Genomic DNA, 12,802 nt, shown 5'->3' with positions numbered 1-12,802 from the left:
TTTTGAAGCTGAAGATTATTTTGAGTTGAAGGTAATCAAGACCCTGTGAATGCAAGAGAAAGTTTTGCCCCTCCCTTAACTAAGTAGAAGAATCTAAACTGGGGGTCTTTCCCAAAACAAGGTTATTAGCAGAGATAAACGTTATCTGAGTGAACCATCTGTATGTCAGGGCAAACATCTAATTACCAAATATCCGTTCTTCTTACCACCCTGTGAAATATAGTCCTTTCCTCTGAAGTCCTAGACCTCTACCCCCTTCTCCTTAATTCAAAATGACATATATACCTCATTTTGCTTGACTGCCTTTGGAATTTCCATGTCTATGTGGATTCCCTGTACATACATTATTAAATTTTATTTTCTCCTGTTAGTCTGTTTCATGTCACTCTGATTCTTAGTCCAGCTAGAAGGACCTTGAAGTGGATGGGAATTCTTGCTCCCTGATACTCTCAACTGATAGGATTGTTGATAAAGCTGGCCTATGCAGGTCTGGCAAGGATGGGGTGGGGGGCAAGGTTGAGGTCCAGTCAAGAACAGGAATGAAGTCCCGTCAAGAAGAGCGTCATGTTAACATACATATTTAAGTACTTCCTGTTTTCTATCCTTTTGTATGCCAGACTTTAGTTGATCACTTCCTGACTTCAGCTTCAGCCACACAGACATCAAGGAACGGTTTTTCCAAAAAGGAAGTCACAGTGGAACTTCTCAATTTTGCCTTTGGCATAACAAGAGAGACAGCATCCAAACGAAATTTATAAGCACTGGGATCAATTCTGCTCAACCTTAAACAGAGTAGTCACTTTTAAAAATATGAACTCAAAGATAATGACAGCATGAGAAATGAGTAACATACATTTCTACACTCTTAAATGTTGCCACACTTCTCTTCCTATATATATATATACACAAGAAATATGTATACACATTTCTAAAAACTTCCCCAAGCTAGATCTGTTTCAGAGGAAAACATTTACTGAAGCTTCACATCCTCTGGTTGCATTTCTTAGTTTGGTAAGAGTCCAAATATGAGTTAATTCAGTTTTAGCATAAAAATCTCCCTGATGCTCTCTTTTCTGTTTCTCTACAGAGTGACGCCATTCTGATTTGAAGAAGGCAAGAGAGAAGTTCTTACTTTGCACTCCATCAAGTGCCTTCAGGGCCTCTCCACGGGGGCGATCTCAGAGCGTGCTTTACATGCTTCCGCAGCTATACTACCAGGCTCTCAGTAGCTCAGCAAAGAGCTTGGTGAGAACTGCATATTGTGTGCAGGAAGAGGAGCTCTCCTGTGGGGAAGCTGAGAGAGCTGGTATGTAGTTACCATAGCAACAAGCCTTCACCTTCTGCCATTGTGCTTTTACGCTGCCCAACGCTGGGAAGCCAAAGAGTTGTACTCTGGACTATTCCACTTAAACAAAGAGGGTGGCTCTCTTCTGCCGGTCACTACCATGGTGATGGTCCCTTCACAACACAGAGATCCATGATCTTATACTTTCCATTTTACTGTGGCCCACCATGTTCTCAGTTAATGTTTACCTCATTCGGATCCTGGAAAGTATGTATTCTATAGCTAAATTTTTGATGAGGAAATTGAGGGCCAGTGTTAAGTAATCTGCTCGAGTTCACAGCAAATGAAAGAAGTGTATTAAACTAAGGGTCATCTCCCTTCTTCATTTTTTTTTAATTAAATATTTTATTTATTTATTTGAGAGAGAGAGAACAAGAGAGAGCACAAGCCGGGGGAGGGGGGAAGAGGCAGAGGGAGAAACAGACTCCCCCCTGAGCAGGGAGCCCGATGTGGGTCTCAATCCCAGAACCCTGGGAGCATGACCTGAGCCGAAGGCAGTTGCTTAACCAACTGAGCCACCCAGGTGCCCCTCTTCTCTCTTCTTTATACCAATGACTCATACACCTTTTACACTTGACAGTCCACATCATGACAATTAGTCAGTGCTTTTAATCAGCTCTCGCCAGTGTTTCTGGGATATGGCCAAAGTTTAAGAACCACTATTTTACACTACGTGGCTTCTCTTTGCTGTAATGACAACTTATCTCTGGCAAAGTACTTAGGCTGAAGGCACTTACTCACTCTCATTCCCTGTATCTTAGGATGTTGGGACTAAAATTCTCCCAGCTTTCTACCTGCTTCCATTGCTACACAAGCTTTCCTCAGTAAGATTTTGTGAGTACACAACGTCCATTTGCACTGAATTCCATTCTTACCCCCATCCTCCTCAGACCTCCCTTACAGTCCTTGAGGACTTGGGCCATGGCCTATAACTGTTGTCTCCATTTGGATATCTAACACCCAGCACAAACTTTTTAGCCCACTCTACTTCATTGATTTTAAGAAATCATTCACATAGACTTATCAGCTAGAGTTGCTCTACTTCCAAACTCCAAATGGAATTATTCTACCTCGAAATTCCTACAATCTACTGCCTCCTACCTCCCAAGTTCTGGCACAGTCCCTGCTACTAAATCTGCTGTCTATGCTTTTGGTGACTCAAAAGCTTCTCATCTTACTCTCTCATCCATCATGCCCCCGACTCCAACCTGTTTGTTCCTTTTCACTATCTAGCCTAGATACCAATGATCAGGAACCACAAGTATGTTCACACCAGTATCTTCCATACTCTCACTTTAGGATCTCCCTGTGAGCTTGGTCAGCCGATCCTTGATCAAAGAATGTGTGCTGGTTTAATTTTTACTAAGTAGAACTACAGAAAGTAGAAAAACCATGTCGATGGTCATCATCACAGTTTTTTGTTCCTCAGAATTTTAAATCAGATACACTTTTTTATTTTGAGCAGTGGTGTATCCAAACCTTTTGCAATCCTTAAGCCACCGACACACGCTGAGGAGCTGGTCTCCTGTAATTCACCTTCCTTAAACTTCTTGACAGGAACTGAATGCCAGGTTCTTCTCTGAATCAGTGTTTCTGTTCCTTTTGACCCAAGTGTCATTTTTTTACTTCTTTCTTTGTCAAACTCCTACTCATCCCATAAGGCCCAAATCAAATGTTGCCCATTCTCTCTTGCATTTTCTGACTCTCCTTTCCTCTGTGTTCCCTTTTTCCCTTTACATACATGTCTTCCTTTTCCTCTAAACTATGAGGCAGAAGCAGTTTGTCTTCATTATATTACCTCTTACTATCTTTCCCTCTGCCTTAGTTCCCTCAGGCTGTTATAACCAGTACAGACTGGGTGGCTTATACAACAGAACTTTATTTCTCACAGTTCTGGAGACTGGGACATCCCACCATCTGTGTGCAGGCTGATTCACTTCGTGGTGAGGGCCTCTTTCTGGCTTGTAGAGGGCTGCCTTCTCACTCTGTCATCACATAGTGGAGAGAATGAGAGAGCTCTGGTTTCTTCCTCTTCTTATAAGGACACTAATCCCTTCATGGGGGCTCCATGTTCACGACCTCATCTAAACTTAATTACTTCCTAAAGGCCCTACCTCCTAATACCATAACATCAGGGGTTAAGGCATCAACATATGAATCTGGAGAGGATGCAAACCTTCAGTCAATATACCCTCTAATTCAGAATCCCCACCTCAAATGATATTAAGTAAACAGAAACCTGGTGGGATATTGGACAAGATGTACTCTAGAGTTGGGGCATTGCAAGATCTGAGTCTTTAAATTTGTGCTATCTAGTGTCATAGCCACTAGCCACAGGGGACTTCTGAGCACTGGGACTGTAGCTAGACTACACTGAGTTGTTTTCTAAGTATAAAATATACACTGGATTTTAAAGACTTAGTATGAAACAAAGGATGTAAAATATCTCTTTAATACTTTTAATATTGATTAAATGTTGAAATAATAATACTTTGGATAAGTTGGGTTAGTAAAGTCTGTTATTAAAATTAATTTCACCTGCTTCTTTTTACTTTGTTAACGTAGCTACAAAAATATTTAAAATAGCAGGTGTGGCTTGCATTATATTAGTGACATTTTAAATAAATATATATATGTGCAGTATGAATATAGTGACTAACACAGAAGTATGGACCGATAGAGTTTAGGAATATTTTCAACTAGGAACTTTGTGTACAAACCTGTACTTACAAGAATAGTCTATTTTTTATAATTCTGCAAACTATATAGTAAATTCAAGTTTCTTATCAATATGAGATTAAGATTAGAAAGATGTTGGTGATAATGCTACCTTGCCCCATTATTAGAAGATTCTAGGCTATCTGCTCCTCCCCATTTGATAGATAGCTGCATCTTCTGGTGCAGTGCCAACCACATCCCTGAGACACCATGGTGAAGGTCGGAGTAAATGGATTTGGCCATATTGGGTGCCTGGTCACCAGTGCTGCTTTTAACTCTGGCAAAGTGGATATTGTCACCATCAGTGACCCCTTCATTGACCTCAACTATATAGTCTACATGTTCCAGTATGATTCCACCCATGGCAAACTCCATGGCCCAGATTCAAGGCTGAGAATGGGAAATTTGTCATCAATTGAAAGCCCACCTCCATCTTCCAGGAGCCAGATCCTGCCAACATCAAATGGGGTGATGCTGGTGCTGAGTATGGTGTGGAGTCCACTGGGGTCTTTGCCATCATGGAGAAGGCTGGGGCTCACTTGAAGGGTGGGGCCAAGAGGGTCATCATTTCTGCCCCTTCTGCTTAGGCCCCCATGTTTGTGATGGGTATGAACCATGAGAAGTAGGACAACTCCCTCAAGAATGTCAGCAATGCCTCCTGCATCACCAACTGCTTGGCCCCTCTGGCCAAGGTTATCCATGACAACTTCGGCATTGTGGGGAGACTCATGACCACAGTCCAGGTCATCAATACCACCCAGAAGACCATGGACAGCCCCTCTGGGAAGCTGTGGTGTGATGGCCAAAGAGCTGCCAGGACATCATCCCTGCTTCTACTGGCACTACCAAAGCTATAGGCAAGGTCATCCCTGAGCTGAATGGGAAGCTCACTGGCATGGCCTTCCGTGTCCCCACCCCCAGTGTGTCAATTGTGGATCTGACCTGCCACCTGGAGAAAGCTGCCAAATATGATCACATCAAGAAGGTGGTGAAACAGGCATCAGATGATCCCTTCAAAGGCATCCTGGGCTTCACTGAGGACCAGGTTGTCTCCTGCAACTTTAACAGTGACACCCACTCTTCTACCTTCAATGTTGGGGCTGGCATTGCTCTCAACGACCATTTTGTCAAGCTCATTTCCTGGTATGGCAATGAATTTGGCTACAGCAACCAGGTGGTGGACCTTATGGTCCACATGGCCTCCAAGGAGTAAGAGCCCCCTGGACACTCAGAGCCGAGGCTGCTTCAGAATTCTCTCCCTCTCCCTCTACCCCCGACCTTGCCCTCACATGCACCTGTGTGTGTGCTCTCTCTCTTTCTCTCTCTCTAAAATAAATAAATAAATCTTTAAAAAAATTTTTTAAAAAAGCAGTCCTTTTCTGAAAGCAATTTATCTTAAGATAATTGTGATGGCTAAACTTTTAAAATTATTGTAAATATAGAAAGGATAAATATACTTTCTAAATCCATACACAGGCAAAAATAGATATTAATAGATTAATGCTTGTGTTTATGAAGTACTTACATAATGTTGTATAATGTTGCTAGATTTAATCATTCATGAGGTAAGCTTGTCATGTATCTGAACATGAGTATCTTGTATCTGATCATAACCCAAGCGTTTCCAGGTAGGAATATAAGATATAAATGTTCAAAGAGATAAGGTAGCCAATATAATCATAGCATTGAGACTTACCCAATTAAAGTTTACACTATTCAAGTAGCTACAGTTTAGCCTAGTTAATTTCTCACTTTTGAGAAGGAAATGATTCTGAACTTGATCAACTCAAAGGAAGTGGTGGTTTCAACAGGAATTTTGCTGTTTTCTTTCAACGTTCTAGATCTTAACTTTTTTTTCCCCTTTGTTTTCTTTTTGCAGTTTCTTTGCTAAAACATCTTTAGCATGTGCTGTCAGCTGTGGTTCCAGGGACAACTATATTTTTATTACAGGCCATAGAGGACTATTTGCTTTCTTAAGTATAAATAAAATTTAAGAAACAAAAATGTTTTTAAAAGCTTTAATTCATTACCATTACTGTAAAATACTGTCCTCCATCTCTGACCCAGAAGTCCTGTGTTTTCTCTCAGTATCTTTGAAACTGTGGTTGACTAACTTGTGAGTTCGCAAGCAACATACAGTCTCGGACCTTTCATAGTTTTAGTTTAGTTTAGTTTTTTTTTTTTTTAATGGGAGGCTACTTAGATTTTTTTCTTTATTCTCATGTTGGTTTTGAAAGTGGACTCATTCAAGAATTTGCTCATTCCAACTAAATCACTGAATCTATTGACAAAAAGTTATTCATTATTCATTATTCTTCTAATTTCTCCTCCAGGATCTCTAGTAGTGGCCCTTGTTTTATTTCTGATAGTGGCAATTTTTGTTTCCTCTCTCTCTCTTTTTTTTTTTCATGACCAGTCTTGCTAGGGAGTTATCATTTTTATTAGCCCAGTATAGGTAAGCTCAGCCAGGATTCCATGGGGCTGCCTGTTGTGAGGAGGGCTAACAGCTTAGGCCAAAGTCAGTGTTAGGAAAGCCCAACCAGGCAGACAGAAAGGATTGAGAAATAGCAGGCCACGTCAAAAACCAGATGGGAACTCTGCCAACGGGCAGTGTCTGAGGTCATTTGATGTCTAAAACCGAAGTCAGCAAAGACGAAGCAAAACAAAATCACACCCATGAACAAGTGAGTTTGTTCTGCTTGCCCTTTTGTGAGGAGGACAGTTGTCACCAGTGAGACAGTAACTTGGAACTTTCCTGGTAGGTGTGAAAATGTAGGCCACCCTTTGGTTTAAAACAAAAAGAACTAGAAACTTAGAACTAAAATATATATTATTTGTTATTTTTAAGAAAGACATCTGCCTGTGTTGAGCTGCTAAGATATGCAGATAGGAAATCATGCTTGAGTCTTATGGGTTTGCATGAGCAGGTAGGCCCAAGCAAGCAGTCCATTTAACACACGGTCTTCTGCATTTCAAATTTCACTGTTTTGAGGTTTTTGTTTGTTTGTTTGTTTGTTTTTTTAGAGAGAAAGAGAGTGGAGTGCCCGTGCAAGTGGGGAGTGGGGGGAGGGGCAGTGGGAGAGGGAGAATCCCAAGCAGGCTCCACAGTCAGCACGGAACCCCAGTGGGGCTCGATCTCACGACCCTGAGATCAGGACCTGAGCCAAAATCAAGAGTCGGATGCTTAACTGACTGAATCACACAGGCGCCCCCTGAGGTTGTTTTTTGAAGGAAGGGATAGTTGCCCAACAACACATCCACAGTGACTTAACTACAATGGGATATGATTTTTCTAAAATAACAAGAAGTCCAAAGGTGGGGGTGCAGGGATGTGCGGTAGCAACATGATGCCATTATTTCCCTCACTTTCTGTTTTCCTGTCCCACCATCCCTAGCATGTGGCTTTTCCACTCATACTTATCTCATGGTCACAGGACTACCGCTCCCTCCATGGCTTCATGTCCACACTCCAAATACAAAGGAGGAGGAGGAGGAGGGGACGGAAGGTGTCTGTTTCAGACTGGGGACACAATGGAGATAGCCAGTTTCCACTTTGTGTAGGGGGCAGAAAAATAAGTTACCTCTGGAGAAGTTATTCAGAAAGCTGCATCTTTTATGTCTCTCCCCTCATTGCCAACTCCCTTTCTTAGAAACAATTCAGCTAGTGATCAGCTAGTTTATCGCCCTGCAACGTGAGTTGAAACACATTCTTTTAATCTGGAATATTACTCCTTAATGCTTTGTCACAACCCCTGCCATGTTTTGCCTAGTAATTGTGTTTCCAAAACCCAAGTTCCGCCCATTGCTCAATACTCAAGAGACCAGTGTTGATTGAAAAGGAATAGGAGCTTTATTCAGGAGGCTGGCCACCGACTCCACGCTTTCTGCCTCGCCAAGAGGGTTTTAAAGGCACAGGGCGTGGTGGATCAGTGAGGGGGTGCAGTGGCCTGTAACATTTCCTGATTCTGTGGAGATTTAGTGGTGCCTACTTAACAGCTCTCAGTGCAAGAGGCTTCCTGTGTTGTGCAATTCCTGTTCTGTGATGTGCAAGGGCTTTTAATTCTTCTTCCAGAAAGAAAAATAAGATTTGTAGATATGAAAGGAGGGTTAGTAAATCAATCATATAAAATGAAGAACACCTGCTAAAGGTCACCATGCCAGTTATGAAGATCAAGGAGGGTACAATTACTTAAAGTGCCTATTTTAATTTTCGTTTATTCCTCTGTTTTGTGGTTGATATGAATTATTGAGAGGATCATTTCATGTTACATTTCTTGCTCCTTTGTGTCTTATACTGTCTGCTATAAAATGCTGTCATTCCCTGATCTGTTGGTATCTAAGTTTGGGTTTGTGTATGTGGATAGTCTTTGTCTTTTAGACTTTTTTGTATTTGTCAAGGCCTCGGTCACAAAATCAAAGCCCGCAAAATTGTCAGTAGCAAAGAAAACCTAGTTGTAACTTATTACTCCCCTGGGTGATGAGCCATGTAACTTTGGGATCGGTTTATGGACTAAAATGTAAACATGTCTTTAGTAAATTATAAGCTGGACACAAAACAAGAGCAATTTCTGGAAATGTGTCTATTGAGACCTGGCTTACAACCTCATGCACACTCCTCTCAGGGACCTAACCCTGTCACAGCTTGCAAATAAACATGTCACAGACAAATAAACATGTCTTGTTTTTCTGAATCACTGGCACTACTCTCCTCTGAATTTGACTGATGGGCATCAACATGATTCATCCATACATTTTTTTGACTAATACATATTTTAAGATAAAAAGCTCATGGCTTTTCTTTAAGTTCAGCTTCCAAATGATGGTATTGTTAAGTCTGGTTCTCTGTGTCCCACTTGCCAAAACAAATGGTTAGACCACTGGTCATTGACTGAATCGTTATCTATCTATCTATCTATCTATCTATCTATCTACTTATCTCAGTAAGGGTTTGTGTTAGATATACTGTATATAACTGTCCATATTGCTGATTATGCACCTTTTTTTTTTTTTAAGATTTTATTTATTTCACAGAGGGAGAGAGAGAGGGAGAGAGCACAAGCAGGGGGAGGGGCAGAGGGAAAGGGAGAAACAGGCTCTCAGCTGAGCAAGGAGCCCAATGCAGGGCTTGATCCCAGGATCCCAGGATCATGACCTGAGCCGAAGGCAGACGCTTAACTGACTGAGCCACCCAGGTGCCCAAATTACGCACCTTTTTTTCTTTTACTAGAAATTTATTGTTAGCTGGCATTATTTCAGAAACAAATCTTCTCTATCCATCAAGCATTGCCATCCACAAATCAAGTTCTATCTTGTTTTTTCTTTCTGCACATAGAAACTCATATAGTGGGGAACAAGCCTTCAAGGTCAGAAGTAAATCATCTTCTAGGCCCCAGGGAAATGGCTTCCCCTTATTTACAAACAGGTATCTGAATATATCTTTTCCATTTAATCGGGTCATTTTGATGAGCTGCCTGTTTTTAATTTAAATGCTTCTCTGACAATGCCCAGGTTCTTACTGGCATCTTTGATCTTAAAATCACTGGAGTCCCTTATTAATAAAGTCTCAACCAAGCATTCAACCCAGTAGAATGCATATGATTGCCTTTCAAAGGGAAAATGGTGAATAACTGGATCAAGTATCCTTAATGCAAAAAATGCAATGTCCTTTCCTGCAGCCCTCCTTCAGTCTTCTGCCAGAAGTACAATTTCCTTTTGTGTCCCCCAGGGTCTGAGTCCTTAAACTCACCCACGCCTTTCAGCTTGGATTACTCCAAGGCTCCCAAGTAAAGAACCCACCCTTGCTCAGTGGCAGCAGCGGGTTTCCCAACTCACTCACACCATCCTTACCATGGATGAGCTCTGGTATTCCTCCTAACAGAACTGGTTAGCCTAACACCTTTCACTCTTACCGCTGTGTCCTTCTCTCCCCTCAATATTGACATATGGCTCATGCCCTAGGATCTGAGTTACATTGCACATTAAGCCCAGTACCCAGAAACCCAGGAAAGTTCTGTTACTGATCCTCAGGCCCTTATACTGTGATGTCATCACATGGTTTCAGACCTTCTTCGCCTGCCTGTCAATTGGAATTTTCATATCATATTCCAGGAATTATTTCCCTTATGGAGGAGAGTTTAATCTCACACTCTAATCAGAATTGCCTCCCCACTTTTTTTTTAACAGTTGGTTCCCCCTTATCTTTTCCTTTAAATCTTAAAAGCTGTGAGATACGCTGCATATCTGCTTTGACCCATGTGAAGTGTTAGCCACTGTAGGCGAATCTTCTTTACCTACTGTGGCCGTGCAAGGGCTTATCGCTCAGATCTCTCATCAAGATAGAACCTGTCACAAGGCGTGTGGTTAGCTGACGGTCCCCAGCCGCAGAACTGTGGAATTGGCTACAGCATCTCAGCCAAGGCTCCACTTTTCCTGGGTAACTGTGGTCAGTGACTGAGAATGACAGCTGCACTAATCCATTTCTGCTATCGACCTAGATAACGAGGTAAACCGATGCCGGCTCAAAATGGCCGGAAAGACTGGTTTATTTGGGAATTAGCAAAGGAATTGCAATTCAAAACATGCAAAGTGTAGCAAGTCACAGGCAATCCTCTGTTGAGGGTTTGCGGTAGTCTGTATTTATGGGCAGAGAACGTAAAGAGGAGAAAGTTCACTTAGCATCTGTTAAAATAAAAAACAGAGACCAGTTTTGAAAATTCCCTGAGCAGACAAAACCCATCCAGTCATACAAACAAAGCTCAATTCAGCTTATTTTGCAAGGCCAACCGACTGGGGTCATTTTTCTTCTGGGAACTATTAGCAAAACTTCCCAAGGTTGATATGAGGCAAACCCTGTATCATTTTAAACTCCGTATCATTTTTTTTTAAAGATATTTTTTATTTATTTGACAGAGAGACACAGCGAGAGAGGAAACACAAGCAGGGGGAGTGGGAGAGGAAGAAGTAGGCTTCCAGCGGAGCAGGGAGCCCAATGTGGGGCTCGATCCCAGGACCCTGGGACCATGACCAGAGCTGAAGGCAGACGCTTAACGACTAAGCCACCCAGGCGCCCCTAAACTCTGTATCATTTTTATTTTTTTTATTTTTTTAAGATTTTATTTATTTATTTGACAGACAGAGACACAGCGAGAGAGGGAACACAAGCAGGGTGAGTGGGTGAGGGAGAAGCAGGCTTCCCGCCGAGCAGGGAGCCCGATGCGGGGCTCAATCCCAGGACCCTGGGACCATGACCTGAGCCGAAGGCAGACGCTTAACGACTGAGCCACCCAGGCGCCCTGTATCATTTTTAAAAATTCCAATAATGTCAGTTTTCTGTTTATGGGAAATGAGTCTCTCAGTCCTTAAGTTTTGTGCTCCTGAGGGGACATGCATGAGATTTTTTCCATTTTGTATCCTCTGGTTTGATTTTATTTATTTATTTATTTGTTTTCCCCCTCTGGTTTAATTTTAGATTGAAATTCTGACAACACTGCCCAACACATACCTCTCCCAGCACGAAAGATCTCTAGAGGGGATTTTTGCACCACAGCTCCCCGCCTTGTTTGGGCTGAGATTTTTCTGAGTTGCACTGTGGTCTGAGCCTTTTTCTGACTGAATTTTACAGGTGTCAGATCTGCATTATAGTCTGAAGGCTTTCCCTATCTACTAATGCTCTCTCCCAGCCCTTTGTGTGTGTTTCTGTATTCTAATAAAACTTTATTTATGGACAGTGAAATTTGAATTTTATGTAATTTTCATGTCCCATAATTTTTTAATTTTCTTAAAAACCTTATTTTAGAACAATTTTAGATTTACAGAAAAATTGTGAAGACAGTACAGAGTTCCCATATACCTCACACCCACTCTCCCCTATTATTAACATCTTACAGTACATTTGTCACAATTAATGAACCAATATTGATACAAGTTCATTAGCTAAAGCACATACTTATTAAGATTTTCTTAGTTTTCACCTAATGTCCTTCCTATGTCCCAGGATCCTGTTGAGGATACCATCTTACATTTAGTAGTCTTGTGTCTAGGTTTAGACTCCTGTTGGTTCTGATGGTTTCTCAGGTTTTCCTTATTTTTGATGAATTAAGGAAAGTTTTTTTTTTTTTTTTGAAATAAGGAAAGTTTTGAAAGTTTTTAGAAGTATTGGTATTTTATAGAATGTCCCTTAATTGGGATTTGTCTGATGTTTTTCTCATGATTTGACTGGGATTCCAGTATTTTTGGGAAGAAGACTACAGAGGTAAAATGCCATTTTCATCATATCATATCAAGGATACATGCTATTAACATGACTTACCATTGTTGATATTGATCTTGATCTCCTGGCTGTTGTAGTGTTTATCAGGTTTCTCCACTACAAAGTTACTCTTTTTTTCCCCTCTTTCCTATATTATATTCTTTGATACCTCAAGTTTTACAGGCATCAAATAATGAACCTCTTATACTTCTAGTTCTGTCTTGACATTGGCTTCAGGAGGATCTGAACTGGCACAGTTGGTTTCAGTAGTGATCCAATAAAGCAAGTGGTAAGAAATCATGATCCCTTGCTTAGTTACTGGAACCGAGCCAATTTTTACACAGGAAGCCACTGAAGAGATGGCTGAGTTCCTAGGAGGCCACTAATACGCACTTTAACGAATTTCTGAGTATTTTCCAAAAGGAACCCATGGACATTTACTTGAATGAATATATATTTGAAAGGGGGAATATCCACACATTTGGGAAACT

General features: G+C 41.3%; 1 pseudogene; it reads left to right on the top strand.

Annotated features, from left to right (window-relative positions):
* The first annotated feature begins 1,220 nt into the window (after positions 1–1,220).
* LOC118535320 (glyceraldehyde-3-phosphate dehydrogenase pseudogene) lies at positions 1,221–5,419 on the top strand (annotated as a pseudogene).
* The last annotated feature ends 7,383 nt before the right edge of the window (positions 5,420–12,802 follow it).

The sequence above is a fragment of the Halichoerus grypus genome, chromosome 6 (genome assembly GCF_964656455.1).
Source record: "Halichoerus grypus chromosome 6, mHalGry1.hap1.1, whole genome shotgun sequence".
Classification (NCBI taxonomy): Eukaryota; Metazoa; Chordata; class Mammalia; order Carnivora; family Phocidae; genus Halichoerus; species Halichoerus grypus.
The sequence above is the reverse complement of the archived record's forward strand: the minus strand, read 5'-3'. Positions and strand labels throughout refer to the sequence as shown.